Source organism: Polyodon spathula, chromosome 3, assembly GCF_017654505.1.
Source record: "Polyodon spathula isolate WHYD16114869_AA chromosome 3, ASM1765450v1, whole genome shotgun sequence".
In the NCBI taxonomy this organism is placed as follows: Eukaryota; Metazoa; Chordata; class Actinopteri; order Acipenseriformes; family Polyodontidae; genus Polyodon; species Polyodon spathula.
The window spans coordinates 19779665-19805280 of NC_054536.1; the positions used below are offsets into that span (position 1 = coordinate 19779665).

Here is a 25616-nt window from a genome sequence, read left to right on the forward strand (position 1 = left end):
AAACACACAAAATATATTAAATAGTATTTTTAAATAACAGTATATAAAAAAATTATGTTAAAAAGCAGAAATGTAAAAGTTACATTAAAACCCACTAAGATAAGAAAGCCGTTTTATATATGTATGTTTTCAGTCTTGACTTAAAAACTTTAACAGTCCCAGCTTCCCTGATGAAAGAAGGGGTTCTGCATGAAAAAGCCCCTCCTCCCGTGTTAATTTTGTTAACCCTGGGAATAACCAGCAGCTCCTGTGATCTCAGAGTGCGATTTGGATTATTTGGGGTCAGTAACTCCTGCAAACAACTTGGTGCTAATCCATTTAGGACTTTATAGGTTAACAGCAAAATCTTAAAATCTATTCTATATTGCACAGGGAGCCAGTGTAAGGAGCCTAAGACAGGGGTAATATGCTCACTTTTCCTGGTTTTAGTCAGAATTCTAGAGCAGTATTCTGAACGCTGCTTCCTTTAAATTGTTTTCTTTATGTTAAGTTTTAGGGCATTTTGTTAATGCACACCTATTTTAGTTTTTTGCTGTTCTACATTTTTTTAATGCAACTGTTCATTTTAACCATTTATTTACACAACAGTACTCACACATGTTTGGTCACCAATCCAGCACCTCTGCACTTAAGCATTTGTATGTCAGCAGACAAGTGTTCAGCTGATATCCCATCATGCCTTTCTTCTTAAAGGTGTACAGCCTCTATATATGAACCCCCAATATCTCTCACAAGCACCTGGGTACATATTGTTACGATATCACCACAAAAGGAATATGGACTGAATGATAATACCCGAAAATAATCTTAATATTTTTTTAACAAAGTAACCGGCGCAAATCTAGTATTAGGCGGTGCACCGGCTTATTTTGAAAACCCTGCATTCACTGTCACTATTTTTGCTTTGAAAATAATTGGTTATTTTTTTAGCAGTCATTTTTAACACGTTAGCCTCTTGAAGTATTTAACACAGCAAACCCGCCCCTTCAACTCTCTGACTGGTTAAATGTTGTGACAAGGCGTAACACAGCTGTCATGTGGTTCCAAGATTTTTTTTTTCACCCAGCAACGTGTAAGTGATCTAGTCTGCTAGAAGCGCAATCAATCCTTACTGTTAAAGGCACAGTGGCATCTGCAAGACAGGCAGATCGGGTTTTTTCAGCCAGGTGAGGTCTTTTTAACTCACCTCTCTATCAACAAATGATTTTATTGAGCATGTGACGTGAGTGTATACTGCATGAGCTGTTGCTAAAGGAATGGAATTGCTTTGCTAACTATTACTAAAAGCACACAGCTGTCGGGGCAGGAATTAATTCCTGTGAGGATCGTTTCCACCAATCAGAACTATACAGCTTGCTGATTGGCTGTATTTGTCTGATTGGGGCGGGACTGTGCGAAGCAGAAATAAGTATTACATTAATAGAAACGTAACCCCAAGGTTAAACGAGAAAGAGTGCGGGCGAGTGCATAACTTTACATAACGACGGAATTGCATTATTTTGATACATATTGTTTACCATAAACATTTCAAACAATATGATTTTAATACATGTTATGATGCTCTCTGGATAGAACTGTCACTGCAATTAAACAATTGAACACATTCACTGAAGCCACTCACACAATTCACACCCACTTTATTTGTTGATTTAACATCAATTCATTAGTAGTTTAGTGGCGAGTTAAAAAACCTGACCTGGCTTAAAGTGTCCGTAAATTCTGGATCCATTTACAACCCTGCCCACCCAGATAAAAAGGCCTGGGGAGAACCCTGAGATCAGGATCAAAGATGACCCCAAAATTTGTAATTTCAAATTTAAGATTTAATGAGAGATTACTAGGGTTAAGACCATGTAATCCCACATTTGTGTTGGTTCTGAGAGCTCACTAGCATAACCACTGTTTTATCTGAATTTAGCATTAAATCATTCTGAGACATCCAACACTTGATGTCTACACGACAAGCAGCAAGTAAATCCCCAGCAGAAGTATTTCCTGGCTTTAGGGACAGACATAGCTGGGTATCATCCACATAGCAATGGAAGATCCCTCCGTATTTGCAGATAATATCACCTAACAGTAGCATATATAATGAAAACAACAAAGGACCTACAATAGAGCCCTGTGGAACACCGCAAACAACTTTAGACCTTTCAGATTTTGCCTCCCCAATAGAAACAAAAGCCCAAGCCAGAGTTTATCAGCAGATCATTTCCAACTCTGACAAGGGCTGTACCGGTGTTATGTGCAGCACGGATTGGAGACTGAAACAAAAGCAAGATATTGAGCGAATTGGAAATGCTGATGATTTGCATCCACAGTTTTACTGTTCATAAGCCTGTATTATTGTATCCCAGTTTTTCAGAATAGTTGAGAAAGTGTTCGTGGGAAAATTGAAATTTGCAGCAACACCTTTTTTTTTTCTACAGAGGTGCATTATCCACTGCTTTCAACGCCTCCGCTTTTGTCTGCAAGGATAATGCATGTTTTATTTTTATGCTTCATGAAAATGGAATTGATGCATGAGCACTACAGCAACTTGAAATAAATCACAGGATCAGTATTCCCAAAACAGCACTAAAATACAGACCAGAGGCACAAAGTTAATGCATTTCCCAATAGCCTTTACAATCAGCTGTTTGAACTAAGGCAGTTTGTGTTATTTAAATCGTTTCTCCAAAATAATTCACACAAACAGGAAATTTGTAAAGTAATTTTCTATTGAAAGAAGTAATTTACAATAAGTGACTGTTTGTAGTATCAGGAATGTGTTTAATCCGAGCTCGTCTGAATGAGAATTGACTGTATTTTACTATGACAGCGCATGGTTTGTATTATTGGTCACTTAAGACAAACAAGGTTCAGATTAGATCTAATGTACTAAATAATACACTTACTGAAAATGTGATTGTGGAGGAAGTGAATGGAAGCCACTTGGTTTTAGGAACTGATTGTGCATTGAGGTTACTTTTGGAACAAAACCCTTTGTTTTCAAACTGACGTTACTGAACATTGTCGGTTGATTAATGTCTTTTGGGGGCATGAATGGTCATTTAGATGGAAATTAGGCTTTTATTATAGGAATGTACTGACAACTATAGAAATACCATATTTGATATTCATATTACAGTGCTCCCCGTTTATAACGCTGTAGTCAGGAACCATAGTTAAGAGACCGTGCTATTTGTGGTCCACCTTATAACGAGAATACTAGTGTTAGTTTCATTATGGGACAAATGGGAGCCATGATTGTACCACCTTATAACCTGTTCCTCAGTATAAAGGGCAGCCTTATAAAGGGGGAGCACTGTAATATGTTGTTGTTCAAAGCAGATTTCAAGTTTCTTAAGTTCTGATAGCTTTTAGAGTACATATATATTGTGGGATAGTGATAGATCTATTTGGGGTCTGATTGGTTGAGATGATCCTTAAGGTAATACAAATGCAAAATAAAAAAAACGTTTCCACCTGCGGCTTAATCCATGTAAAAGTCCGCAGCACACAAGCTTTAATTACAGATCCAACTTAAAATACAAGTATGGGGATGGCTGGCCTTTAGAGGTAATATATAAGTACATATCTATATTTTAGTTGCCCTGTTTAATTTCCATACGCCTTAAATCCTTGTCATTGCAGTCCTCCTACTCACCAATCACTTTCCTCTCTTACCCAAATTACCCTTACTCTGAATCCTTTTAAACTCTGTCCACTGTCCCTCATGGTTTTTGTTCCAACTGTACCCTAAATTAATTCACTGGACCAATTAAGAGCTTATTAGAAGCTTAATTCACCCAAATAATTAATTCAGGGTACAGTTGGAAAAAAACCCAGGCGGGACACCAGCCCGTCAGGACCAGGATTGGAGACCCCTGCTCTACAGGTTTTGAAATATCACCAGTTTCAGTCATCCAAATGGACCACAAGAGGGTGCTAAGGACATTAAATACAAGCTGTCAACTGATGACTATGGGCACACAATGTCCCGCACTTTGAGACAAAAACATTTGTATTATACAGTGATTGTAGGTTTCTTACAGGGCCACAGAAGGCACACCGATTTTCTGTAATTTGCTGCCACATTCTACCTGCACATTGACTGAATTCAAGCTCTACTCAGACGTGATTACAACTGACCACGGAGACAAGGGGGGGTACCAGCAAAATAATAAATAAAAAAGTTCAATGCCTCTTAATACTTTCTTTCTTTCTTTCTTTCTACATTTTGTCTTATTGTATAACACATTGGTACATCAATGCATTACCACTGTATTGAGCTTATTTGTCACAGTTAAAAAACAAACAGTATATCTAATAATGGTATATCCCTTGGCTGCACAAATGCAGTTTGTTTGTTTTTCTGTTTAAAACTTTCATTTCAAATTGTCCAAAAAAATGACTGACCGTCAAAAACAGCTGAAAGCTGAAAACAAATCGATCATAAGCGACTTGCTCCCTAGTTTGAACTCAAACAGTGCTGCAACTGGGTAGGGGGAAGGTTGTAACAACATGTACTGTACCAGGCAAATGCAATTAATTTCTCATGAAGTTATAAGCCATACCTGCCAGTCTCACTCAAAACAAAACAGCAGTTATTCACTACAGGGTTCAATCTGACTCATCAGAAACACAAACGCTAAAGAAAGTGCAGCACAGTGTAAACCAGGCCTGGGATGGTCTGGTCCTACAAACAGCTTTCTATACACAACAGGTATTTAGTACTGAACCCTGAAGTATAATATATTGTAAAATTACACCACTGTGTTTTTGCTGCTGCTACACATAAATAATATTTTTATGCAGCTGATCCATTTAGCCACACTTATATTAACATTTCTTATTGCATTTTCAACCCTTCAGCTTACAGTGTATTTATCAGCACTACTAATTAATTTACACCAGATTTATCCTGCATTAGGCATGGGTGAACAAATGAGTTTTGCATCCCTTTTTCCTCTAGAGGGCAGCAATGAGGTCCAAATGAGATGATCCCCTGCAAGACTGAGAACACCTCAGTTCTAATGTTTCTTTGTCCTCAGCGTGGTTTACTGTGAAGCTCTACAATGCATATTCTTAGTGTGTAAATGACGTGAAGTGTTAAATGGGAAAATGAAGTCATCTCATTAACAAGGAAACCTGTGCACCACTTCCACTTTACGCTGAACCATCTAGTAATAAATAACCTGCAAAAACAGCTGTGGTAAAATAAATCACAAACATGTCAATGCAACAAGAGGGTCTTCCTGGCACAGGCAGTGGCTGATAACAACACTGAAACAGCAGAGTGGTCAAGCAGTAACTGCAAAGAACCAGGTGTGAGACATTAAGGGCATTTCATCGGACTTCCTTCAAGCTATTTTACATCTACTTCTGTTAGAGTAGAAGTCACCTCTGCCTGATTTCACCAGCAGCAGACTGACCCAAATCAAGCTAGTCAGAGCCTCTGTCAGCCACAATTCAGACTGTGGGCAATCTACAGGTCACACTAACTCTCCAGGGTAAATCATTTGAAACATTCATATATTTAAAAAAAACAAAAACAAAAGCACATGTGTCAATGCAATCAGAACAATGCATACAAATGTATATAATTAATTCTATGTAATAAAAGTGTAATGAATTTAAAATAGAATGTAATCTTCTTGTAGCTTCTTGAAAAATGTGCAGAGTCCCCCAGCTATCCTTCTGAATTCTCACTCCTGCTGCAGGGCCCCTCAAGTTTATTTACCTAGCACTGTTGCTTACAAACCACACCAGGAATGTGAAAAATTAGCTGGTTTGTTTCTGGGAAGCAGAAACTACAGCCACCCAAACAAACCCTGTACTCTCACATCCTGCTACAAGAACATGTACACACACTGGGCAGGATGAGAACAATCCCTTAACCTCTAGATGTTTACTGTGGTAGACCAGCCATCATGATGAAAGAACAGCAACGCGCAACCAAGCATGGAAAATCACACCCGAGCTTGCTAAATCCCAGGTACGTTTGGTACATTAAGTATAAGCATGGAAATGAAAATTTCATGTGAGGTAGTTGCAAAACTGTTAACAACACAATTTAGGTCACTAAATCCCAGCTTTTAAAAAAAGGTCAATCTGTGACTTAGCTCTTGTTTAGCCTCTTAATTATGGTGTACAATTTCTAGGTTGCTTTTTAAATGTTAAGCATGAGAAAATATTTGTAGATTAAAAGGCTTGCATGCGACTCCTTGACTTTTGTTTGTTTGGGAGCGTGGTTCTGTACGGCTGAGAAGTAAAAACAGGAAGACTTTATTAAAAAACTAGAAAGAATGCATCTCTCTGTCTCAACACAACAAAGTGCAATCACTCACAGCACAAGCTTGTAGAATATTCAACACACCAGCTTGTAACATAATCACTTCAGATGATAAAAAAATGCTTTATATCCTTAACCACTTCAGCTCAATGACATATGTAGGCACTTCAACTGTATACATTAAGGTTTGCCATCTATTCTATGGGGTTTCTCAATCTCAGAGTGCTTTGTGGTGTCTTTGAAAACTCAGAGGAGATGAATTTGGGAGTGCTCGGAGCACACTCTGGCCGCTCCAGCTTCAGAGCTGGATTCTCAGAGCACTCACTTTCAAAATGGCTAACGGCTCGCTGGGGTGGATTCGGGTATACTCTAAACCTATTTTTACTATTTATTTGTATATTTGTCATTTTAATGCTTTTTGAGAAAAAAAGAAGATATTCCACATATTTTAAGTTTGGGTTTTACATTCTGAAGTGGTTGAAGGGGAGAAAGGGGAAGAGTCATCTACACGCTAGCCTTGCGCAACACCAATTAGCAATAACCAGTTTTTTTTGTTTTTGTTTTTAAGACAGTACCACTGCACAAACCCCCCCCCAAAAAAAACCCAACTGAAGAGCAGCAGTAATAATTACAGAAGTATTAGACTTAACAGTTGAAAACTCACGTAAAAAAAATACGTAAATTTAAAAAACGGTTATATCGTCTAACAAAAAGCCATTAGATGGCACAACGGCATGATGATCATAGCTAATAATAGTACTATCAGTATTAAACAGGTGTAGGTTGTGCGAAAACTAAAGAGAAAATTCACCAACTGAAGCACTCCGAAAAGATTTCTCAGACGCTCAGATTGAGTTTATGGCAGGTTCACAAGGTACAACATGTTGTAACAACATGCAGAATATATGCTGTGTCATGTGACCCCCCTTGTTGTATACAACAGCGTGTTGAATACTGCGTGTTGAAAGCTTGTTATAAGACTAGAACATGCTCTAGTCTTTCAGCAAGTTGCTGGAATCTCAACCAATCACAGTGAAGGAGTGACATCAGACAATTAAAAAATGTCGACAAATACATTTGTAAAGCGTTTAGAGTAAAAAGAAACCTAGACATTTATTAATTTATATCAAAGTCATTGTTGTTTATGGAAAATAAATATTCCAAGTTATTCTAAATGGGACCAACGCAATACAGTGCAACCACAGACAGCCATCATCAGCTAAGATGAACAACATACAACTCTCTGCAGATAACACAAGAGACATCCATCATCGTGACCCACCAGGTGTATGAGGTCTCCAGCCATGCCAGTGTGTTGGGGGTCATGTACAGTGCATATAGTAAGTATTCACCCCCCTTGGATGTTTTCAGTTTGTTGTGTTACAGCCTGAAATCTTGAAGCATTTAAATGGGATTTTTTTTTCTTTTGACACACACAACCTACTCAACACTTTGAAGAGGCAAGATAATTTCTTACTGTGAAACAACAGTTAATGAAAAAAAAAAAAATGAAAAAAAAGTCTTGGTGAGATAAGTATTCACCCCCCCGAGTCAATGCTTGGTAGAACCACCTCTGGCAGCAATTACAGCTGTGAGACTTTTGGGGTAAGTCTTGCCACAGATTCTCAATTGGATTAAACTCTGGGCTTTGACTGGGCCACTCTAGGACATTCACTTTCTTGTTTTTAAGCCACTCCAGTGTCGCTTTGGCTGTGTGCTTGGGGTCATTGTCCTGCTGAAATGTGAATCTCTGTCCCAGTTTTAGGTCTTTTGCAGAATGAAGCAGGTTTTCCTCAAGGATTTGCCTGTATTTAGCTCCATACATTTTTCCCTCTACCCTGACAAGCTTCTCAGTCCCTGCCGATGAAAAGCATCCCAATAGTATGATGCTGCCACCACCATGCTTCACAGAAGGGATGGTGTTACTTGGGTGATGTGCTGTGTTGGGTTTGCACCAGACATAACGCTTTGCATTTAGGCCAAATAGTTCCATTTTTGTTTCATCAGACCACAGAATTTTTTGCCACATCTTTTCAGTCTCCCACATGCCTTTTTGCAAATTCCAAGCAGGATTTTACAAGGGCTTTTTTTCAGAAATGGCTTCCTATTTAAGAACATAAGAACATAAGAACATAAGCCATTCTTCCATACAGGCCAGATTTGTGGAGTACCTCAGCTGTTGTTGCCACATATACAGTTTCTCCCATCTCAGCCATGGAACGCTGTAGGTCTTTCAGAGTTGTGCTGTGTTGGGTTTGCGCCAGACATAACGCTTTGCATTTAGGCCAAATAGTTCAGTTTTTGCTTCATTGTGCCGTATGCCTTATACTTCTTAAAGATCAACTTGACTGTGCTCCAAGAGATATTCAATGCCTTTGAAATCTTTTTATACCCCTCCCATGATCTGTGCCTTTCCACAACTTTATCCCAGAGTTGTTTAGAAAGCTCCTTGATCTTCATGGCAGTATCTTTGCTTTGACTGCACTACCCAACTGTGGCACCTTACAGAGACAGGTGTATTTAATCTGAAATCATGTGAACCACTTTTATTGCACACAGATGGACTCCAGCTTATTTACTGAAAATGCTGAGTAGGTTGTGTAAATCAAAGGGAAAAAAATCCCATTTAAATGCATCAAGATTTCAGGTTGTGAAAACGTCCAAGGGGGTGAATACTTCCTATAGGCACTATATATCTGGGCACTGCTTATGCAGGTCTAGTAGCAGTCTAAGCTAATAGTGGCACCGAGACCACACTGCACCTCTGTGAATTCCACTGCCATGATTAATGTCTGTGTGGCTTCCACATGTTTCATGTGCCTCAATTTGCTGGGTGGGGGGTGGGGAACTGCATGCAGGGCAACATGAGGGGAAGTATACATGTATGGTAAATCAGGAGACACAGGTGCATGACAGAAGGACTAATAATAGTGCTGTAATATGAATTTATGTCCTAGCACAACTTTCTGTTGTATGGAATTGCAGATATTCAATGGCATAACACAGTCTTTTTCAAGGGAGGAAGGGGTGATGGGCCAGCATTAGCATTCATAATAACATGGATAGGGGAAATGGAGCACTTTAAGAACAGGACACCCATGTGACAGATGTGTGACACAATGATATTGTGACCTGCTAAAATGAAAGTGCATGAGGTACACTGTTATGAAACTGTGCTTAAATGGGCGATTGGAATGTGCTGTATCATATCACTTTGAGAGGGTAGCACATACTGGATGAGCAACATACATCTAGTGGACCATGACGATGGATGTCTCTTGTGTTATCTGCAGACAGCTGTATGTTGTTCATCTTAATTGATGATGGCTGTCTGTGGTTGCTTGTGTTGCCTTACCCCTTCCACTGCTTGTAAGGGGGTGGGAAGGAATGCAGAGTTAGGGTTAAAAACCCCAACATCTCATTTTCCTACTTTTGTTGTTTTAATATCAACCCTAACTGATGCATTAACAAAGTTTTTTGCAAAGAATTTCCTTCCTTTTTAAGAATTTATTTATAGCTAGAAAGCCTGTTTATTCGATTGTAGAGCACAAAGGGTAGAACTGGCTATATTTGTAAACTTGATTAAACACGTCACAGGTGTATTTATGTTAAACTCTACACACAGATTGTTTTAAATTCACTGGGTGACTCATCAGCCATTGGCCCATTTGGATCCGTTCCATTGGTGACGTCACACGCATTCTCACACACACATATGGAAGGCTATCCGAGTCTCATTTAACTTTAGTATGTGTCGTAATTCTAAATTACTAAGCCAGGAACAACAGAAATATAAAAAGGGCTAACCCTGTTAATGTACTCACTTCAAGTGAAAGAAAACATTGTCAATTAGGCCTCCATACAAGTTGCCCGCAATGGGTTAAGTGTTTAACAAACTCAAGCTAAAAAGAACGAGAGAGAGAGAGAGAGAGAGAGAGAGAGAGAGAGGAATGTTTCTACAGACAACCTAGAAGGCATTTCCTGATTGCTGTATCTATGGCAACCAGTTATTTTCATTTCCCATTCCTGGGGGTCTGAATAGCAAAGGCCGGACTGGGTGGAGTGGTTAGTCTTTTACAAAATTGTACCCAGTACCCTGCCTTCAGCAAGCCAAACTATAAACAGTAAGTATCTTCAAAATGCATTTTGAATATATGTTTAATGTTTAAAATAAATATTTACTCACACAAGAACATATTCTCTGGCATAATCATTTTGAAACAGCGCTGTGAAGTGGGCAGCAAATGAGAGACTGAGAATAGGCAGTTATTTTATTATTATTATTTCTTTGCTGTGATCTGCGGCTGACAGCGGTCCTTTTCTTTTTATTTCATTTAACTGTGTTCACAAAAAACAGTTTGGACAAATACAGCCTGTGTGGGCCTGTTTATTTTCATGGAGCACAACAATATACATTATACTGTGCTACTGATGCAGTCCGTGGGAAATTTATGCTTGCTTGGTATTGCAAAAAACACTGATCGAGCCTCAGTGTGAGACATGTCCTGAATTTTTGGCAGAAGTGATAGGGGCATCAGAATTAGGTTTTGCAAACTGGCAGCTGCAGACTCGGGTTTCAGTAGTAGGCTACTGTCGGCGGATTCCATTTTTCGATTTGCAACAGCTACCAACGCCCACCCAGGGAACATTAATAATGCTGATGATGTTGTCAAAAAGAGGAGGATTTTCGTTCTTGAACGACTGTATACCCATTCATAAAGTGCTCAGATCATTTTATGAATAGCAATATGGACAACTTTCATTAGTTTTAAACAAAAGTCGTTTTATTACTGCAGACGGCAAGTACTTTTATCAATAGGGTGCTTTAACCCTCCACCCAGCTTACTTTCCTTCCAGCCTCTAAATAGTCAAAGGTCCCTTTCACTTTCCATATGAACAGATGCTGTAACTGCACAGATCTGACTGTGAAAATGCAGTTCTTATAGTAACAAATAACAATATCTATATTTAGGGGTTCTGAGTTTTGGATTATTATTTATTTTGTCAGGTTTGCTTTCACATGTTTCAGTGGCAGGCAGACTGAGTGCTTCTGAACTCAAGTGAAAGAACCAAAGCATTAGGAATGACCCTAATGACAGTTTCTTTGTTATTTTTTTAATTGTCATAAAGATGTAATTCATTAACATTTAATTCTAGCCTATGCCTTCGTTAGGATTTTAGATAAATCCTGGTTAATATACCAATTCTGAAAGCCTGACATATTAACCATGAATAAAAAGTTCCACGTATGTGTGTGAAAACATTCTATTTAAACTAAACCCTGAAAAAGTTGATTAAAAAATAGCACAATTTCAAAAGCTGACACCAGTAATCACAGTGTCACAAGAGGATTAGAGAGTTAGCACAGGATGGGACACCGCAAAGTGAAGGGTAACAAATCAAAAGGGGTCAAAAAACAGGAAACAGACAGTTCCTTACAAGACAACATTCCTCATATTAGCTCATTCTTTTTAACAATGTCATTCTGCACTGCACTTTCCCATTTTTCTGTCACAAAATGTATTTAACTCTAATCACAACTGGATCGAGGGTTCTTTTGTTAATTGTAAACATACACCACTGCTATACAGTTTGCACAAATAAACGAGTCATTCTATCACACTGTTTGACATCAAATCAGAACATATTTTGTTGGATTTTGCAATAATCAAACCAACTACCCAGAAATGTAATCATCTGACCCTGCGCTGTGACGACGTGCCTGTTCCCTAATTCCATCCTTTGTCTATGCCATGCATACACATTAACCTGCTTTCAAATAGTCTTGCACCTTCATGGTTATTTCACTTGGTGAATGAAACTGCCCCCTCCCTTCTCAGTAACCAACTAGCTATTTCACCTACTAACTGACATGCTTTTGTAGTCAGAAAGACGTTTGACCACAGAGGCACTGCTGATGTGAAATGACCGAGGAGATGCAAGTTTAACAGACTTCCTGGAAGGTAAGGGAAACAAACTGGAAACTTTAGTTTACCTGGAGTGGTAACAGAGATATAGTGCATGGAAGTGCATGACAGGTATGATTTTTTTTTAATTATTTTGTTAGCTGCAACCAATTCAAGGAGTTGTTTTTTTTAAAGCCCATTTTGATCAATTAAATCAAGTTTATAGCACCCCTTTCATCTGTTTTTGAGATTTTAAAGTTTATTCTCATTTTCAAAAAACAGTTCTTAATGTTATACGAATCAGGCCCAGTAACCCCTATATCAGCAGTGCTGCCTGTCCCTGAGCCCAGCTCTCCCTTCTGAGGCCTCCCTGTGAAAGCAGCTGACCGTGTCAGTGAAGCTCTGTGCAGCAGAGTGTGATATTCTGTCTGGAAGCGTTAATGAGGAAGCGTTAAATTTCCATCCAGCTGGAATGGAGATGACCTCTCTTTGATCTGAGGGCGCCAGGGGGCAATAGGACACTTCTTACAGGGCTTTCACATAAAGTAGCAACAAGAAAATCTTGTGAAATCTTAAGTTCTGAATTGTAACGCAGAAAAGTGCAAGTGATAGGAAATTTATTGTTACCCAATCTTATGGTCACTGAAATGAGACTGCCTGAGAAATAACGTTAAATGCCCTAAGGTAAAATTTGGTTTTTAAGACCATAACATTCTAGATTTTTTAAGAGCTGTCAAGGGAAAAATGGTAATGGCCTCATATTTGAGACAATTTCTTGTCCTGGATGATGGTGTAGTAGACTATAATAAGCATGTTTTTTGGAGTCATGTCATCCACTAAACCTATCTGTGTGAGACTTTTGTGTAACAGTATTCAGCAAATATAATGGAAGAGTAGAAGACTCTCAGTGTCTTCACAAGCTTGTCCCTGAACACAATAACTGCAATGACCTTCCATGTAAAGGGCAGTGTATGAAGAAAACTATGGAAAGAAAACTCCAGTTGCAAGACAGTCATGTCTGATCAAGCAACAGACATTCTACAGTGGGCCAAATCACAGGCACTCTCAGCACTGTACAAAACTGTGGCAATGTTGCCGGCCCCTGTGTGTATTTCAGTGTTATGTTGCGTGTTGTGTGTTAATGTTGGTGTATAGTCATTGGTACCTGGGATATAAATGGGTCTGTGGAACAAGAGTTGTTTAAATGTATATTTGTATTTAGGCATGAGGATTGCACAGCACTTCACGTGCAGGTAAAATGTAATAATATGCGAGCACGGGGAATTGCACTTTATTAATTCACATGCAGTTGTACCGCGACTCCAACTGAACAATTGATTAGCAAATGAGACTTGGTACAGCTGCATAAAAGCAGCATGTTTTCACTCACTCGGGGTTGTGTGTTCGGTGAGTGGAAAACGGGTGTGGAGAGGAGAAAGTAAAAACAAAAGTAAATAATTGTTTTGACTCACTGTGTTGTTTGTCTGTTAGTCCACTGTTTGTTTAAGTGTTAGTCCGTTTTGTTTCACCTCTTTATTTTGGCTAAAGTGCCGTGTCCTGTGTTTTGTTTGCTGGGCGGTAACAATCGCTTCACCAATCGCTTCAACACCTCTCTGTTTATTTTGTGTTAGCTCCTGTTTCTGGTCTGACGTCACCCACTGCAGCCATCTTTGTGACATGTGGTGTCATCATGGGATTACCAGCGCCTCCTAGACGCAGACCAGAGCAAGAACCACAGTTTTGTAGGGGAAAAAAAAGGCCGGTTTTTATGTGTGTTGGAAACGAAAAAAAAAGTTTTTGGATTGCAAAAAAATAAATAAATAAATAAATAAATAAATAAAATGGGATGGAAGGAGGATAAAGAGCTGAAGGACAGGGAGGAGGAGTGTCGTCTATTGGCCAAACATCCACGGTGATCTAACAAGCCATCGCCGGGGTGCACCCTTTGCGACCAGGACCATCTGTTCGCCAACTGTCCCTTCCGCCACTATGAGGAGGAGGAGGAGGAACTGGCCCAGGAGAGGAAGGGGAGGAGAAGGAGTGGTAGAAGAAACCTGCAGCAGCAACCGCAGCAACAGCAGGAGGAGGTCGGGGATGACAGCTGGGAGGTTTTTTTAAAGAACCTCGCGGCGGAGTTGTGCCCCGGGTGTGGGGCATATGGGCACATGTTGGCCATCTGCCATACGCAATATGCAGAGGCAGAAGTAATGCCTGAGTGGGAGGAGCCTGTGCATCCAGCGCCCAGACGGGGGCACCGTGAGCGTCCAGCGCCCAGAAGGGGCGACCGTGAGCGTCCAGCGCCCAGACAGGGGGACCGTGAACGTCCAGTGCCTAGACAGGGGGACCGTGGGAATCCAAAACCCAAGGGACTGTTTTTTCCACCTCCACCAGCACACGAAGAGTGCCTGCTGTTTCCACCTCCACCAGCAGAGGAAGAATGCCTGCTGTCCCCATCTCCACCAGCACGGGAAGAGTGCCTGCTGGTTTGGCTCCCAGAGCGTGAGGGAGAGCTGCACCAATCCCCTGTAACAAGGGTAGACTACATGCCGCTCCCATCTCCGTCGTCAGGAGACTACACGCCGCTCCCACCGTGTTTGTTTGTCTGTTAGTCCACTGTTTGTTTAAGTCTGTTTTGTTTCATCTCTTTATTTTGGCTAAAGTGCAGTGTCCTGTGTTTTGTTTGTCTTGCAACTTTTTATTTTCTGCTTGTTTAATTATTAAATGCTGAGCGGTAACAATCGCTCAACTTCACCAAACTCCACCTCTCTGTTTATTTTGTGTTGGTTCCTATTTCTGGTCTCACGTCACCCACTGCAGCCGTCTTTGTGACAAAAACACATTTGCTTCCAATCAAAAATGCACTGGGAGCAATGCATTAGGGGCTTCAGGAGCATTTTTTTTGTCCAGTCAGTTTAGCATTCACAGAAAATGTTTAGCATTCACCACCAGCTAAGCTGCAGATCTCTTTAACACAGACCCGCAATATATGTTTCATCCAGTACATGTTACATCCAGACATGTCTGATCACAGAGCTGCTTGGCTGCTCCATGATACCCAGGATAAATCATTGATATCTGACAAGTAGCAAACTTCAGTCTTAGGAGCAGGACAGGCTCATTACCACAAAAACATTCAGCTTGCTAGCAGTCTCAGACACAGTCCCTAGTGTACTGAAAGAGTATGACTTGAAAGCTTCATTCTCAACGATCTCCTGACTTCTCACAGAGACCAGATAGTAAAACAGGCTACGACCAGTACAGTACTTCTTTTTCTTTTTCAAATGATTTTGTAGACGTGTAGCCATTGAGACTGTCTACAAACGGATACTGACAAAACAAACATAAACCAGACAGAAGCCATCACAAATGAAACACTGAATAAATGAATGCAGCTATTACACAAAAACAGTATTCCTGAAAACAATAGCTATCAGTGAGAATTATACAAGTTTACTGCAGTATATTATGGGCTGTTGAAGTGTACCACTGTCTTTTTGCACATTTATACTGTATGTAGACCCAGACATTTTTTTAAACTAACTGCATGAAGGGTTTTTTGTACTGCCTGTTGCTTCCTGAACAGCCTTCCAGTAAATTCCTAGTCTACCAAATTAGGAAGTCCTCCATTATCAATCGCTCCCTATTAGGAATCCCAAATAGAAAAGTTACAGCTTCAGAGTGGAACTGGATTGTATATTTCAAAAGCAGGATATAAGCACAGCACAGGACTGGACTGGACTGCAGGGAACACCCTGGTTTTCAGCACTCCCACAGTGCCTGTCTAAATTCACTAAATGTGAAATTAGTGTTTTTGTGAACAACAACAAAGCATGCAAAAGAAAAGCCACATTGATCAATAATCAATAATAACAATAATAATAATAATAACAATAATAATACATGCTATTTATAACGCTTCCGCGTCTCACTCTGCATCTTCAATTCCTCCAATCTACTTTTTTTTAAAAAATCCCCAAATCTTATTTTGTTTTACAACCCAACTGCAGTTTTTTTTTTTTTTCTGAAGACTGAAATGAATTTAGAGCTCATGCAGATTAACTTAATTGGTTATAGTCAGGATTGGTGCACGACAGGCACCATGAAAGCCTTCCGAAACAGATTCTGTCGGTGCATTCTGTCATCTTCAACAAAGGACACCCCTGCTGCTCAGTCCTGAGCTGAAGACTGCACTGGATTGTGAGGACCCAAAGTCCCTACTGCTTACAGTTATGCTTAAAGAGTAAGTTGCTACAAATGTAAGTATAATGGCTTCAATATTGAGTTATTATCATTGTATTTACAAAATCTGGCTTTGATGCAGAATCCTATGTGACAGCAACACTAAAACTATGTGAAAATGTGAGCTTTCAAATCACCAGCCTAGTTGGAAGGTGCATATAAATAAATAAATGGAAGTGTTTGACAGGCATTAACTAATATACCCAATAACCCAGGAGACATAACTAAGGTTTTTAAATCTATTGTCTTCTGGGATCAATAAGCTATTAACCACCAAACGAGCAAGATGGACCGAATGGCCTCCTCTCATTTGTAAACTTTCTTATTTCTTATGTTTTTATGTAATAACAATAATATCAGTACTGTACTGCCCCTTTTTAATTTTTTTTTTTTATACTTGAGTTTGAGATATACAGATAGGACTGAAATATTCTGGGAGCTGGTTGGCAGTTGTTTTGATACACTGTGACTGGTATTGTGGCAGATGAATATGTGCAGAACGATTGGTGCTGCTGGGACCATTTTACCACACTCAAATGTCTTGCTTACTAAATATACTCTGAATAGAGCTTTTCCCCCACCTTTAAATACAGGCAAAATTGCAGTGGTGATCAAATACTATCATTTATCTACAATCAAAATGGCTAGATGAAACATTTGTTCCTCATTTTACAGGCCAATGGTACTGTAAATGATTGCCAGGACATCATTGAGCTGGGACTCAAAACTCACAATCTACCAAAGCCGGAAGGGTCAATAGTGCAATGCGCCCCATGACTCACAGCATTTTCCAGACAGCTTTCCTCAGTGCTTATCTGGGACGTGTAGAAATCAGGATCTTGGCAGCTAGCAGATTAAACAATGCCATGTGTACCAGCTTTGACTCCTGATCTCGTCTGAGCTCCAGCAACTTCTGACTCTCTCTAAGTTAGGATATGTTATTAAATACATACAGTGGCTCTCAAAAGTATTCACCCCCCTTGGGCTTTTCCACATTTTATTGTGTTACAACATGGAATCAAAATGGATTTAATTAGGAGTTTTTGCCACTAATCAACGCAAAAAAAGTCCATAATGTCAAGTGAAAAATAAAATCTACAAATTGTTCTAAATTAATTACAAATACAAAACAGAAATTAATTGATTGCATAAGTATTCACCCCCTTGAGTCAACATTTGGTAGAGGCACCTTTGGCAGCAATTACAGCCATGAATCTATTTGGATAAGTCTTTATAAGCTTTGCACATCTGGACACTACAATTTTTGCCCATTCTTCTTTGCAAAATTACTCAAGCTCCAACAAGTTGGATGGGGACCTTTGGTGAACAGCAATTTTCAACTCTTTCCACTTATTCTCAATTGGATTGAGGTCTAGGCTTTGACTGGGCCACTCCAGGACATTGACCTTTTTGTTTTTAAGCCACTACAGTGCGGCTTTGGCTGTATGTTTGGGGTCATTGTCCTGCTGGAAGATGAATCTTCTCCAAAGTCCCAGGTCTCTTGCAGACTTCAGCAGGTTTTCCTCCAGGATTTCTCTGTACTTTGCTGCATCCATTTTGCCCTCTATCTTCACAAACTTTCTAGACCCTGACTCGGAGAAGCATTCCCATAGTATGATGCTGCCACCACCACCATGCTTCACTGTAGGGATGGTGTTCTCAGGATGATGTGCGGTGTTAGGCTTGCGCCAAACATAGCGCTTAGCATTGAGGCCAAAAAGCTCTATTTTGGTCTCATCAGACCATAGAATCTTCTTCCACTTGGTCTAGAGTTTCCCACAAGTCTTCTGGCAATCTCTAGCCAGAGATTTGATGTGAGTTTTTTTCAACAATGGCTTTCTTTTTGCCACGCTTCCATAAAGGCCAGTTTTGTGAAGCACCCGGGCTATTGTTGCCGTATGCACAGTGTCTCCCAGCTCAGCCGTGGAAGACCGTAACTCCTTTAGAGTTACCATAGGCCTCAAGTTGGCCTCCCTGACTAGTGCCCTTCTCGCCCGGATACTCTGTTTTTGAGGGCGGCCTGTTCTAGACAGATTCACAGTTGTGCCATATTCTCTCCATTTCTTAATATTGGACTTTACTGTGCTCCAGGGGATATTCAATGCCTTGGAAATGTTCTTATATCCTACTCCTGATTGGTGCTTTTGGAGAACCTTATTCCGGATTTGCTTTGAATGTTCCTTCATCTTCATGATGTAGTTTTTGTTAGGAAATGTACTAACCAACTGTGGGACCTCCCAGAGACAGGAATATTTAACCTGAAATCATGTGAAACACCTTAATTGCACACAGGCAGACTCCATTCAACTAATTATGCGACTTCGAAAGACAATTGGTTGCACCAGAGCTTATTTAGTTGTGTCATAGCAAAGGGGGTGAATACTTATGCAATCAATTATTTTCTGTTTTATATTTGTAATTAATTTAGAACAATTTGTAGATTTTATTTTTCACTTTGACATTATGGACTTTTTTTGTGTTGACCAGTGGGAAAAACTCCTAAGTAAATCCATTTTGATTCCATGTTGTAACACAATAAAATGTGGAAAAGTCCAAGGAAGGTGAATACTTTTGAGAGCCACTGTAATGGGACTGGACAGCCAGACAGGTTAGGGTGTCTTCTTCTGCTGCTGTAAATGGTCAAGTGCAGACATCAATGGACGATTAATTAATTACAGGAGCTGCAAAACCAGAAATGTTCACATGACACTTGCTTAGCAACCTATTTTAATGATTCTTTCTTTCTTTCTTTTTTCTTTTTTTCTTTCTTTCGATAGACAATATAACAATTGCCCCCCTGAGTAGATGAGCACTCTTTTGGCAGAATGTCAATTTTGTCCAGTGTTCTTTCTGACACTTGCAAACATGAGTTTAGAGGTTCTTGCTCTGACTAGTTACCGGCACAAAGATATTTGATACCTTCGCATATGGTGTAAGGCATTACTTGCAAGACTTTGATAACTCGAAATACATATGTATTTGCATATTCAATTGTCAATCACAGATCAGCTAGGGAAATTAAACTAGTAACATCCAGTGCTGACACGGTCGAAGAACAAAAATATTTTGTCTGCAATAATGAATCACTAGTAAAATAAACACATGGATTTGCAGTTACAGTGCAGCATCACAAAGGTTGCTGCAGTTTTAAAGGCCATAGTTTCTGTATGAATCTACCTTGCTAGATAGTTTGTAGTATGAAGATTCCAAGGTGGTCCTCATCATGGAAAAGTTAAAGAACCACTGAGTTACAGCATGCTCATGTTGCTTGGTTGCTTTTCTGATAGATAATATACAGTACATACAGCACTGGATTGTTAAATCCACAAGTTCCTGCCATATGTATGTGCCACAAATCCTGTCTTCAGAATCAGTAGCAGCCATATAAGCACAAAAGATCAGTAGGTCAGTCATTTCATGCTCCCAAGCAGAAAACACACTGGAGTACAAGGCATGCTTCCAAGGTTTACAGACAACCAGTACACAGATCTGACCTATTGTAATATAACAAATTGCTCCTCCAGCTCAGTGCTTAGAAAGACACGATCTGAAAGAATTAACCTTAATCTTTTACTTAACCTGATCTATTTACAATAACAGGCTTAAACCTGGCATCGTCATTTGACACAAATATCCATTTCAGGTAGCGACATGTTCCAAGAGACATACATTCAGTCATGTAATTCATGTAAAAGTCAGATTAATGTTATAAAAAAAATTTACAAAGATTTATAAGGGTCATTGGCAGGGCATATCCCAGTTCACAGTAATAGCTCTTCAAGGGGGACGATGGTTTAGTTTTGTATTTTGTTTAAGTGTTTATTTGATTTCATTTAATTATAAAAGTGCCTACCAAGCACTCACCTGCACTCTCTGTCTGCAACCTTTGCTATTCTTGTCCCTCTAGGCTTGGCTGCAACACTATCCATGCACTGAGTCTTTCCTAAAAGTAGGACTCGGACTAAGGTGAGTGCACCTGAGATTAGTATGGGATGTTTGGAGTTTTTATGGATGCTTTGATTTGTTTGTTTCTTTATTTCTTTTCATTTTTATTCTTTTTTTTAAAGAAACGTGCAAAGTCCTCTAAAGTATCTATCTTCTTTGTGAAAATGACTTCTTCCTTTTACAGTGCCACAATAAATCAGCTGCCAGACTGATAAACACTCACTCGCGCGCTCACAATCAAACACCACAGTACAGAAAAGTTCAATGCAAAACAGCGGTCACTTAAAAATGTTCTAGTTTTGTTTGGTGTGAAGTTTCCTGAACTCCCCTTTCTATAACCTTGAGTTTACCAAGGCATGGGCTGCCTTTTTACCACATAAATTACAACATAGCCCCATTCCTCCACAGAAATCTGAAGCAGCGAATTTCGCAGAAGTACCAGTCAGCCACTTTATTTTGTTTACGTACAGTAAATGTCCTGAAAAGATGTAAACTGTACATTTTCAATATACTAACCATGATTACATCACCACAACTTATGTAATTAACTTAGGTCCTGCACTACAGGTGTCTATTGTGTCTGAGTTCTGTAAATATAAAAAGAAATAAAAAAGAAAAAACAATTCCCTGCTAAATCCAGAATACTACCATTAAACCACAGACAAGACCACACTTTGGAACTGTTTTCATAAAAATGTGCGTGCTGGTAAATTCATAAGGCCTACATTGCATTGAATAGTATGTTTTATAAATACAGCCTTACTTACAATCAAATCATCCTTATTTTCATTACGTCTCTGCAATCATTTTCATAGTCACTTTCTACAGCTACGGCCAAAAGTTTTGCATCACCTAGAATTTTAGGTTTGAGACAAAATAAAAAAACTAAAAAACTATATGAACATAATTTAGATCACTTATTTGATATTGTGTAATCAAAAACTAGAAAATGATATTGCAAAAGTCTACCAGAAGCCATAATAGTAGTACAGTATTTCATATTAGATTTCAAAATGTCATGTTTCAATTTTTGTCAGTTTTTTGTTAACTATATGGAACACTACAAAGTGGTATGTAATTCAATATGTTAACATAACAATATTCAGCAGGTTTCATTTGACTGTATGAAGCAAAATGAGTTAATTCTACAGAGAGGGTGATGCAAAACTTTTGGCCGTGTTGTACATTGTAGAAGATTTTAGTTATAACGCTGGTTAAGCACACATCTATTGCGTTTTCTCTTAAACATACATTAACCAACATTAAATCCCACTCCGTCAACATGAAGTGAATTTAGGTAATCAGGTGTGTGTAATCCAGTTTGCTTACCATGACTACACAGGATCCTAAAGAAGGATGTTAATCAGACCAGAACTAAAAAACAGCACTCTGCATTCCAGGCCCACAGCAAGACACTATGAATGGCCTGTGCACACTGTGCAACCAGGAAATGAAATATTTTTTTCTGAATGGAAACACAGAACAATGCAACTGTTAATCTTTTTCTCGAGTTTTGGCCTGGCAAAGGTCAACATAAAGTGAAAAAGTGACCCTGCCTCAACTTAGACGCTACCATCATGTTATTCTGGCATTATTCTTCAATATTGCATTGTCTTGGGTTAGATCTAGAGTAAAAAGTGACAGGATGTGCTTCCAGTGGCACTAGCTTGGAGCCTAGGGGATATGAACATGCGTGTGGAACTTCGATTTCTTTGTTACAGTGACGCACTTGAAACTACCAAAACCTCAATTAGATGTGTTTCAAAAACTATAAACTGATAGAAAACACAAAAAATAGATTATAATGGTAAACTTAAGGAACTTGAGGGGTTAACAACTCCCGGCGTCACTAGAATTTCACGTTTACTCCTACTGGAATCGAACTAAAAATCTCAGTTCTTATGACAAGTATATAACTACTCAAAAAGTTAAGGAGTGTAAACATTTTAAAAGTTACATGCAGAATGTGGTTGGTTAACAACTGATAGAAACCACACATCACAAAGTTCAGTAGTCATCAAAAAAAATTTGGTGATACACAAGTCTTCCTGATGAAAGCTAAGTTTGGCCAAGTTTTTGCAGTTCTTGTACTGCCTACCTCCTTCTGAAATACACTGTCGATGTGGAGTGTTGCATTTCATTACGCATCACTCCAACACTCATGTGCTTAAGTGTACAATCCCGACAGAAGTATAACACAAACGGATGGACTGCTGCCTGAGAATTGTCCCAATGAAATCCTTGGGCAGCATCTTGGATCACAAAACTATAATTTTCTGCAAAATCGAGCAGACAGACGGCATAGTCCTCTTTCCGATCTTCTTTCAGGCACCTCAGGAAGTTGCTTTGTCTCATGGTGACGAAGTGATGCTTCCGCAGGCTCAGAAGTTTGTGAAACAGGATTCTTTTGAAATCCTTGAGCTTCTCCGTCAAAGTCAGCAGGTTGAAGTGATCAACGTACACCCACTGATAGAATACAAAATTGTCAACTGTATCCAGACCATCAAAGTATTCCTCTTGGGGTTGACGACCAGGGCATGCTTCACAAGTGCCTGTCATACAAGCTTCTTCCTCGAGGGAGCGCACAGTCTTACCAATCAAGCTTTTGTACTCCTCCTGAGCGCCACACGCCTTTAACATCAACTTTTATGCTATGATGATATGCACAGTCGCACACAGAGTGAGTCCCAGAAGCTCCAGGCAGGATGTAACACTTGGGCTGCTTAGGATGAATAACGCCAGTTCACTTAGGACTATGTGGTACTTTAGCCTCACCAAAGTGGCCATAAGCAATGCTCAAATGCTTCACAAATGCAACTTAAAAAATCTGCCAAAATTCCAAAATCCGCGCATTCCAAAATGTTTTGCTTGATTCTTGCAGATCTCATCAACATCTATCCAAAAATATCTTTGGGTGATTTTTTGGAGTCCCCTGTGAGTTATGTCAGCCTAAGCTTGGTAGAAATACCAAGAATTCAAATTTCACAGGGGATTAATGATCAGTGGGGGGTTGTTGAAACCAAAATTTGGAAGAGTGGTCCCTAAGGTTCTTAAAGCAATACTAACATTTTAGGACCCGTTTCCCCTGCAGGGAAAAGAGATGGGCTGAAGTTCGAATAAAACTCGACACTTACCCCTCGTCTGGCAACTTGCCAAAATTGGGTTAGGTGCTTCTGGTATTTATTTCTCGAAAGCCCTATTCATTACGAACGAGGTGCTACACATGATGATAGCGTCTAAGTTGAGCCCAGGGTTGACCTTTGCCAGGTCACAGCTCGAATGGGAAACAAAAACAAAACAAAAAAAAGATTAGCATTTCTGAACTCAGCGGGCCCGAAACCCCCCAGGTGAATTTTTTTTTTAGCAAAATCTGATATGGTCAGGCAATGGCTCTGGTTGAGTTGGTATGGAATGACCCAGATATATGGATAAGAACACCCTTGTTTTTTTTGTAGCACAGGAATGGGCTGCAATTCTAAAAAAGATTATTTTGAACTGTGGACATAACAAGATTTAAGATGTGTTTCTTGGAATAAGGATACTTGATTGCGATGCAAAAAGTAAAGGCATTTTGTAAGTTTGATGTGAGAATTCAATGCACATTCTGAGACACAATGTTAATAACCGTCATTATAGTGATTGAAATGAGATAGCAAGAGACCTCTTCTTTTAGGAATATTGTAGCAAGGCATCTGGGTCTGACTTATAAAACACTTTCCATTCTGAATATCACAAAAGTTGAGAGATCTGCAACACAAAACATTAAAACAAAAGAAAATACAAATACAAAACACAAACTGCAAAAGGATTTCAAAACTGAAAGTCCCCTGGTTTAGAAAAACTGAAAAGTCTTCAGAGCAGTGATGACTCTCTTAACAGCAATGTAGACCCAAGCTCAGACTCTGCTTATGCATTACACACAAAGAAAAAGTGTATTGTTAAAAAAAAAAATGGTAATGTTCTTTGTTTCTTCAAACAAAGTACCATCAAAGCACAAATAAACTGAACAGTACGAGTTTCAGAACCAGGTTTAACAACTGCAGCCTCGACATGGAATGCATCATGTTTTCGCTCATTGTTGATAGCATTTTAAAGTAGAACATAATATAAGTAGCTATATACTTATTAACCTTTGTGACAGAAAAGACATTTTAATTACAGTGACAACAATAAGGATAAACAAGCAAGGGGGAGAGGAGAAGGTGTTCAAAGGTAAAGGGTGGAAGGGGGGTTACCAATATGTACTCTGTTCTTCAAGGATTTTTAGGAATCCAATAAACCCAGTCCAGTGGGCTACTCCCTCGTAAGGATTGTTCAGAAAGCCGGAGCCGCTGTCTCCATATCCTCCGTAGCAAGGTCAACAGGAGCCACAGGAGGGTTTGACTGAGGTTCAGCCGTCACAGTAGCAGATGGGTCGGTAGAGATGCTTTGTTTTGGTTCTAACATCAATGCACCTTCGGCTGCATGGGTGGGGTTCTGGGTACCAGTTCCCCCCTAGGACACTAAAGAAGCCTCAGCCTCTTTTGATGATTTAAAGAGATAATGCTGGTCGTTTTGAACAACTTTAAGAGAAGTGGGATGGATAAGAAACCGTTTCAGTCCCATTGCCACCACCTGCTTCCTAATTTTCATGTTCAAAAACCATCCTGTTACATGAGTTAGCTCCTTCAATGACTTTAATGAACGCATCCAGCTCTGCACACCACTCTTATTTGTATTTAATAAATGAAATTTTAACAAAAGCTAGTTTACAACTGTGCTCAGTCATACAGTATTTCAGCAAATGTAATAAAACCTGGTCGCCACTAATGATGCACATGTTCTAGGCATCATTATTCTGATAATGATATCGCACAAATGTACGTACTTTTTAAAAGTTATTTATCTCCAATATAATATGCATTTTTTTAACTTTTCCAGTAAACAAACAAACAGTACCTGATATAGTGTGTACTGAATAGAAATGTACATTCAGAGTGTGTTCAACAACTCTGTAAACCAACCCATCACTCAATGATGCATTAAAGGACCAAAACTGCAGAGGGAATGCACTGAAAACTTTACAAACTTGGGCTGGTTGCACAAAACGTCTTAAATACTTTTAAGACCACTTATTGGACTTATACTTAAAATTTATCCCAAAATAATTAATACCCGTTGCACAAAACGTCTTAATTTTGAGACCGGTCATTTTTTTAAGCCTCCCTCTAACCAGGCTTAAATGAGAAACAAGTATCTTTTGCTATAGA

The 25616-nt window shown here is 39.3% G+C and overlaps 1 protein-coding gene and 1 long non-coding RNA gene across 5 annotated transcripts in view; one reads left to right on the forward strand and one right to left on the reverse strand.

Moving 5' to 3' along the window:
- LOC121312824 (SWI/SNF-related matrix-associated actin-dependent regulator of chromatin subfamily D member 3-like) overlaps positions 1 to 25616 on the reverse strand; it is a 67631-nt gene that overhangs the window by 38477 nt on the left and 3538 nt on the right. The window lies entirely within an intron of this gene.
- Positions 10320 to 13854, forward strand: LOC121312826. The gene is made up of 3 exons (XR_005949910.1): positions 10320 to 10401; positions 12162 to 12240; positions 13815 to 13854. It is a non-coding gene; the product is annotated as an uncharacterized LOC121312826 (long non-coding RNA).